Source organism: Drosophila erecta, unplaced genomic scaffold, assembly GCF_003286155.1.
Source record: "Drosophila erecta strain 14021-0224.00,06,07 unplaced genomic scaffold, DereRS2 tig00000413-arrow-arrow-pilon, whole genome shotgun sequence".
NCBI classification, from domain to species: domain Eukaryota; kingdom Metazoa; phylum Arthropoda; class Insecta; order Diptera; family Drosophilidae; genus Drosophila; species Drosophila erecta.
Genome location: NW_020825243.1, coordinates 211,277 through 217,520, shown reverse-complemented (window position 1 = coordinate 217,520; position 6,244 = coordinate 211,277). Strand labels below are relative to the sequence as shown.

General features: G+C 44.5%; 1 long non-coding RNA gene across 1 annotated transcript; it reads right to left on the bottom strand.

The window, feature by feature from the left end:
• Window positions 1-3,238: 3,238 nt before the first annotated feature.
• LOC113564710 lies at window positions 3,239-3,531 on the bottom strand. The gene is made up of 3 exons (XR_003408252.1): window positions 3,495-3,531; window positions 3,352-3,424; window positions 3,239-3,285 (listed from the first exon to the last, which is right to left on the bottom strand). It is a non-coding gene; the product is annotated as an uncharacterized LOC113564710 (long non-coding RNA).
• Between the last annotated feature and the right edge of the window lie 2,713 nt (window positions 3,532-6,244).

Sequence of the window (6,244 nt, the reverse complement as noted above, 5' to 3'; positions counted from 1 at the left end):
CTAAGGCTGGAAACCAGCAAACAGCCCGCACCCTCAACCGACCAGCGAACAAGAGGGGACTGTTTAATCAATCACCCATGAGCACCGACGAGCAGCCCAGGAGTTTCTCTGAAATCGTAGCTGGAGCCAAACGAGGTGATATGCCACACGGCAAAACACCTCCGAAGAAAACCCCCGGGAAAAGGAAAAATAGGGACCTCGACAACTCTACTTTTAAAACGCCAAACAAAAGGGCCTGTGGACCTGCTACTACCATGTCTGCTAGCAGATCCCCCCCCCTCACCACCCCCGTTTTTAAAAGCAAAGCAGCGCAATCAGTAGTCGAGGAAACTAGACCAAAAACCGGACACCCACCCACCGCACCCACATGCCAAAATGTCGCCCCCTCCTGCAACACCCGAGCGCCTTTTGGGAGCATCCCCCCACCCACCCAGCGCCCTACCGACAGCCTGCCCCCTTGGCAAGTAGTGCCCCGCAGCAGACGCCCACCCCCCCTCTTAGTTGACAATGTCAACGAAATATTGCCGTTGCTGGAGAAGCTAAACTACACAGCAGGAGTGTCCAGCTTCACAACCAAATCGACGACAGGAAACGGCATTCGAATCCAAGCCAAGGACATGGAAGCCCACAACAAAATCAAAGATATCCTAACTTCAAGCGGCATCCCTTCCCACACAAATCAGGCTAAGTCTGAGAGAGGCTTTCGAGTGGTCATCAGGCACCTCCACCACTCCACCCCCTGCCAATGGATAGTCGGCGAGCTCCAAAAGCTCGGCTTCCAGACCATCTTCGCCAAAAACATGCTAAACCCAGCTACAGGAGGCCCAATGAAAATCTTCGAGGCGGAGATCTCTTCCACCATCGACGGCAGCCACAAAAAGATCCTCACGCTAAGACAACTTGGCGGGCAGAAGATCGAGGTGGAGCGCAAAAACAGGACAAGGGAGCCGGTTCAGTGCTTCAATTGCCAGGGATTCAGGCACGCCAGAAACTCCTGCATGAAGCCGCCAAGATGCATGAAATGCGCCGGGCACCATTTGTCCAACCAATGCACCAAGCCCAGATCCACCCCCGCATCATGCGCAAACTGTTCAGGCGAACATATTAGCGCCTACAAAGGCTGCCCCACCTACAAGGCGGAAAAAAGAAAGCTGGCAGTCAACAACATTGATTTCAACAAAATAAGAGCAATCAAGGACGCAGCAATAAATGCTAACACAAATGAACGACAGGTCCCGATACCTCGAAAAAACTTCCCACGACTGCCCTACAGCACAGCATTCAGAAATCAATCGCCAGAAACTACACGCCAGGATGCCTCAAGGCAAGAATGGCGCAACCCATTCCGCACCAGCAACAAGGACGCGAGGCCTTACCTACCCAGGATCTCCGCTCACGACGCGGCCATACAAAAAAGGCTAAATCGGTGGCGGAAAAACACTGGCAAAGGAGGGAAAAAAGCCAACACAAAGCCGCAACAGCCAAACAAAAACGTGGCCGCCAGACACTTGGCCAATTTCCAAAAGAATCTCCAAATAAACAGGAAAACTAACGAGGCACAGGATCTGCCGATCAAAAGGACTTCCCCCGACCTAGAAAGCCCACCTACTACCAGCCGAGCTGCTAGAGCCCAAATAAAGCCCAGAATTATAGCAGAAGATACAAACCCACCCACCCCCACCCCCATGGACGCGCAATCACTTATGCAAGCAAGCTCTGCTTTAACAAATCGAGTAGAAAACCTAGAAACGAAAATAAACATCCTAACGGACATTCTAACCAAGCTCTTGGAGGTCCAAAAAAAAAACAATAATAATTAAATAATAACAATTAATAATTATTTAATACAGATCTTTAATCAAGAAAATTCATATACAAAGGAAGGGTATATTACACATTAAAACATACAAAACTTATAAAATAAAACTTATAATATAAATTATCCAGACGATAGTGACTGCTGCTCCACTCCCACTCGACACCGAGATTGAAAAGACAAGACCCTAGCCCGGCCCTGCTTCTCCAAGATTGGGCAACTAGACTGCAGCAGCCTATAAACCTAAAATAAACAAACAAAATAAATTAGCAAAGATACAATGATCACACAAAATAACACTCTTACCCTTTCCTCTCCATTGCCAAAGAAGCTGTGAAACAAGCAGCCAACCTCCAACTCCTCAGCCATTCCTCGATCCAAAAGACCTAAAACCAAAGAAAACAAAAAAATAAATAATATTCAGAGCACCTGAAACTTCAAAATCCTTACCTGAAACCTCTGCCGAAAGTCTCTTAACTTACATCCTGGCGACTCCCTCGCTCCTGAGGACCTGAAAAGAAAAGAAAATATAAATTAAAATTCAAACCAAAAAAACCTATAAATTGCCGCAAGACACTCCGGAGGGTTCTAAACCAACCCTGCAGCTGAGTCTTGATGCGGCAAAATAACTCTGACTACTGCCAAGCAAATGCAGATATTTACTACTCACACTGAAAGTGGAGCTCCTACTGCAGATATGCTCGACGGGCCCTGCTCGATCATACCGCTGCATCCTGGCGTCAACATGCTGCAAAGGACCCACTTAGGCCGAGTTTCTTGCCACAGGACGGACATTGAAAATCTAGAAAAAATATATTCAAATTAGAAGCAAATAAACTGGAAAACAACAGCCACTTACCCAAGTCTAATATCACCTCTAGCTCCTGTCGACCTGAAAATAAAGGAAAAAAATTAAATTAAATACTCACCAAAAAACCTAGAAAAAGATATTCAAATTAGTAGCAAATTAATTGAAAAATAACAGCCACTTACCCAAGTCCAATTTCATCTCTAGCTCCTGTTGACCTGAAAATAAAGAAAAATATTAAATCAAAATACTTACACTAAAATTGGAGCACCCACTGCACGATCTGCTTGCTGGGCTCTGCTCGATTCGTCGTGGCATCCTGGCGACAGCTTCCTGCAGGGGGTGCACCCAGGACACAATTCTGAAATTAACAGACAACATTAATTCAAAATTTGCACATTGAAATTATAGCACCTACCGCAAGATCTGCTTGCTGGGCTCTGCTCGATCCGTCGTGGCATCCTGGCGACAGCTTCCTGCAAGGGGCACACCCAGGTCGCAAAGCTGAAATTAACAGAAACATTAATTTAAAATATGCACATTGAAATTGAGCTCCTACCGCACGACCTGCTCACCGGGCTCTGCTCGACTCGTCGCAGCATCCTGGCGACAGTTTCCTGCAAAGAGCTCACCCTGAACGCACTCTCTGCCATGACGAGGACTGAAAGATAAGGAAAAACAAATCAAATCAGTCAACAAACAAATTAAATACACATTAGTCACTTACTTAATCTTAATATCATCCTTTCCACGACTTTGGACGATGCGACGACTACATTCCTACGCACTGACACAGCTTGCTAAAAAAGAACGAAAAATTAAAACAAGCAAAACACCTGCATATAATATTATATATATTTATATACTCACCCAATTTTGTATGAATGTATTTCATATCCTGTCGACGAGACGGCCACGACAATTTATTCCTGGCCTGGTGGCTCCAAGCAACTGCTCCAGCAGCGGCGCCCACTCAATGCAGCGGCCCAGAGGCACCCAGATGACTCACTGTGGGGAGACGTTTCCCCACCCACAGGAACCGCCAGAAACACCGACGACCCTCAGATTGCCGGAGGCGGCAACCCATGGCAAGGAACCAGGCCATCCAGCGCTGCTGAGACGACCCACGACCTCGGAACCAGGGCCCGAGGCTCCAAGAAGCCACTTCAGGCGAAGTGGAACTGGACGCGGAACCCCGGACTCACCCAAGGACTGACGGATACGTGGGAAGCAGCTGTTTTCTTCCGGCGATGACCCTGGAATCCACCAGCGACACGGCGCTCCCGTCCTTCAGGCGGGGGTACCTGAAATTAAATTCAAAAACACAATTGTTAAATTTTCGTAAATGCTTTGCAAAACTCAATATGTAAACAAACAAACATACATATGTTAATGTTACCAACTCATGCCATGTACAAAGAAAATACTAACCTAGTATACTTACCTTTTACTAACATTATTGTCCATTTCCAAAACTCACCTCCACAATGTTAAACTCAAAAATGTAAATTCTTGTACCTATATATTGCATATCTATGTAATCAAAGGCAAATAAATTGTGGAAACGGTTCAGAATATTTCTGATTCTGCTCCGTCCCTCCACCATGCAAAGTAAAAAAACCATGCAAAGTAAAGTAAAAAAAGTGAAAGTTATTAAAAGCTGAAATCAAAGTTGTCTATAAACATTTGGACAAACAAATAAATAAATAAATAAATTAATTAATTTATTTATTAACAAATAAATTAATAAAAAATTAAATAAACAAATAAATTAAACAAATTAAATAAATAAAAATAAAAGTGCAAAACAAATCACAAAGTTAACGAATACAAAGCGAAGAAACATTTAAACAATTAAAACAGACACTCAAACGCATAAGAAATAAACCGCGAAACCCCGGCATCATCTATACAAACAAAGAAAGCTGCAGCAAAACTAGGTGTAGTGGTGCTATAAAACCGGAGAGAGAAGAAAACTAATACAAAGATAATTAAACATAAATAATCAAACATAAATAAATAAACTACAAATAAATAAATCAATAAATTCACAAAGCAAACGTATTTAAAGTGGAAAAAATAAAAATCAAACAATTAAACATAAATAATAAAAGACTCTCAAAGGCAAAAGAACTAAACCGCGAAAATTCGGCATCACCCACACCATCAAAGAAAGCTGCAGCAACAAACACAAGGAGAAGAGGTGCTATAAACCGGAGAGAGACGAAAACTTCTACCAGCCAAATCAAATAGGAGACAGGGAGGCGACAGAAAACGGAGAGATTCACTAGAGGACCTGCCACAACTAAAAGCCAGGGTATTTATACCTACTCTGTATCGTTTTTATATTAAAAATCAATAGACACCATGACAAACATACTATTTTCCGACGACTCGTCTGACGACGAGATTACCTCAATACTATCAAGCCCAGAATTGCTTACGACCCCATCCTACCTTGACATCTCGCCCATGACACAAGGCTCAGAAAACTCCAATTCAAACGTCAGCATTTTAGAGCTAAAGAAAATGCTGTCGAGCCCAGAAATAAAAAGCATAAAAAACCCTCCCAAAACCGCCATAAAAACTGCCATAAAAACTGCCCAGTCCCCCTCACATAAGGGGAAAGAGAGTGAGAACACTCAGAATGCCCAAGAAAACCCCCTCTCTCACACCAACACCAATGCAGACACCATTGGCGCCAAAGGCGGCGTCTCTTTGTTTTCCCCTCCTCACACAGGCCTGGGGAACGTTCTCACCACAGTAGCCCATACTAGGGCTACTGTTCCCACTGCCATGGAAGATGACCGAAGAGAGAACCTATCAGCAATCTCCCCACACACTAATACAGCCGCAGCAACAAATACGGACGCAGGCAAAGCCAACTCAAGCGACAACGCTTTGGAGTTCTTCCCCACACTGCCACACAGAGAAAACAGCAAAGAGAAAAACCTCAGCACCTCCACTAAGATTGGCACTCATGATATTTCTCCACTCTCTCCCACACTTATACTCACAAACAAGGCTACCACCACAAACCTAGACAGCCGCTCCAATGGTCCCGCTCTTAACTACACCGACGCGCGACATACCAAAGCAAACTCTACTGACAAAGGGGAGAATATCTCCTCACAAATACAATTAGTTAATAGCAGGGACAAAAACCAAGGTGGAACACAACAAAATATTATAACTCGCACCGCCTTCTTACTTAGTACAATTCCCAAACCGGATTTTACTAAACTAAGTCTAAAAAAGAAACCCCGACAGCCTACCGAATTTTCCGGGAAAACAAGCTACCCCCCGCCCCTAAAGAAGCTCTCACCTACTCACTCCGCCCAGGTTGACTTCAATTTAAAACTAAACCTTATGCCCAAAATCAACTCCATGGCTACGGCTGGAAATCAGCCAATAGCCTGCACCCTCAACAGACCAGCGACTAAGAGGGGACTATCCAAACAATCCCCCATAAACACTGACGAGCAGCACAGGAGTTACTCCGAAGTTGTAGCCGGAACCAACCAAGGAGAAACGCCACACACCGGCACAACATCAATGTCTAAAACCAACGGAAAAAGGTCAAACAGGGACCTCGACTACTCAACGCTCAACACACCCAG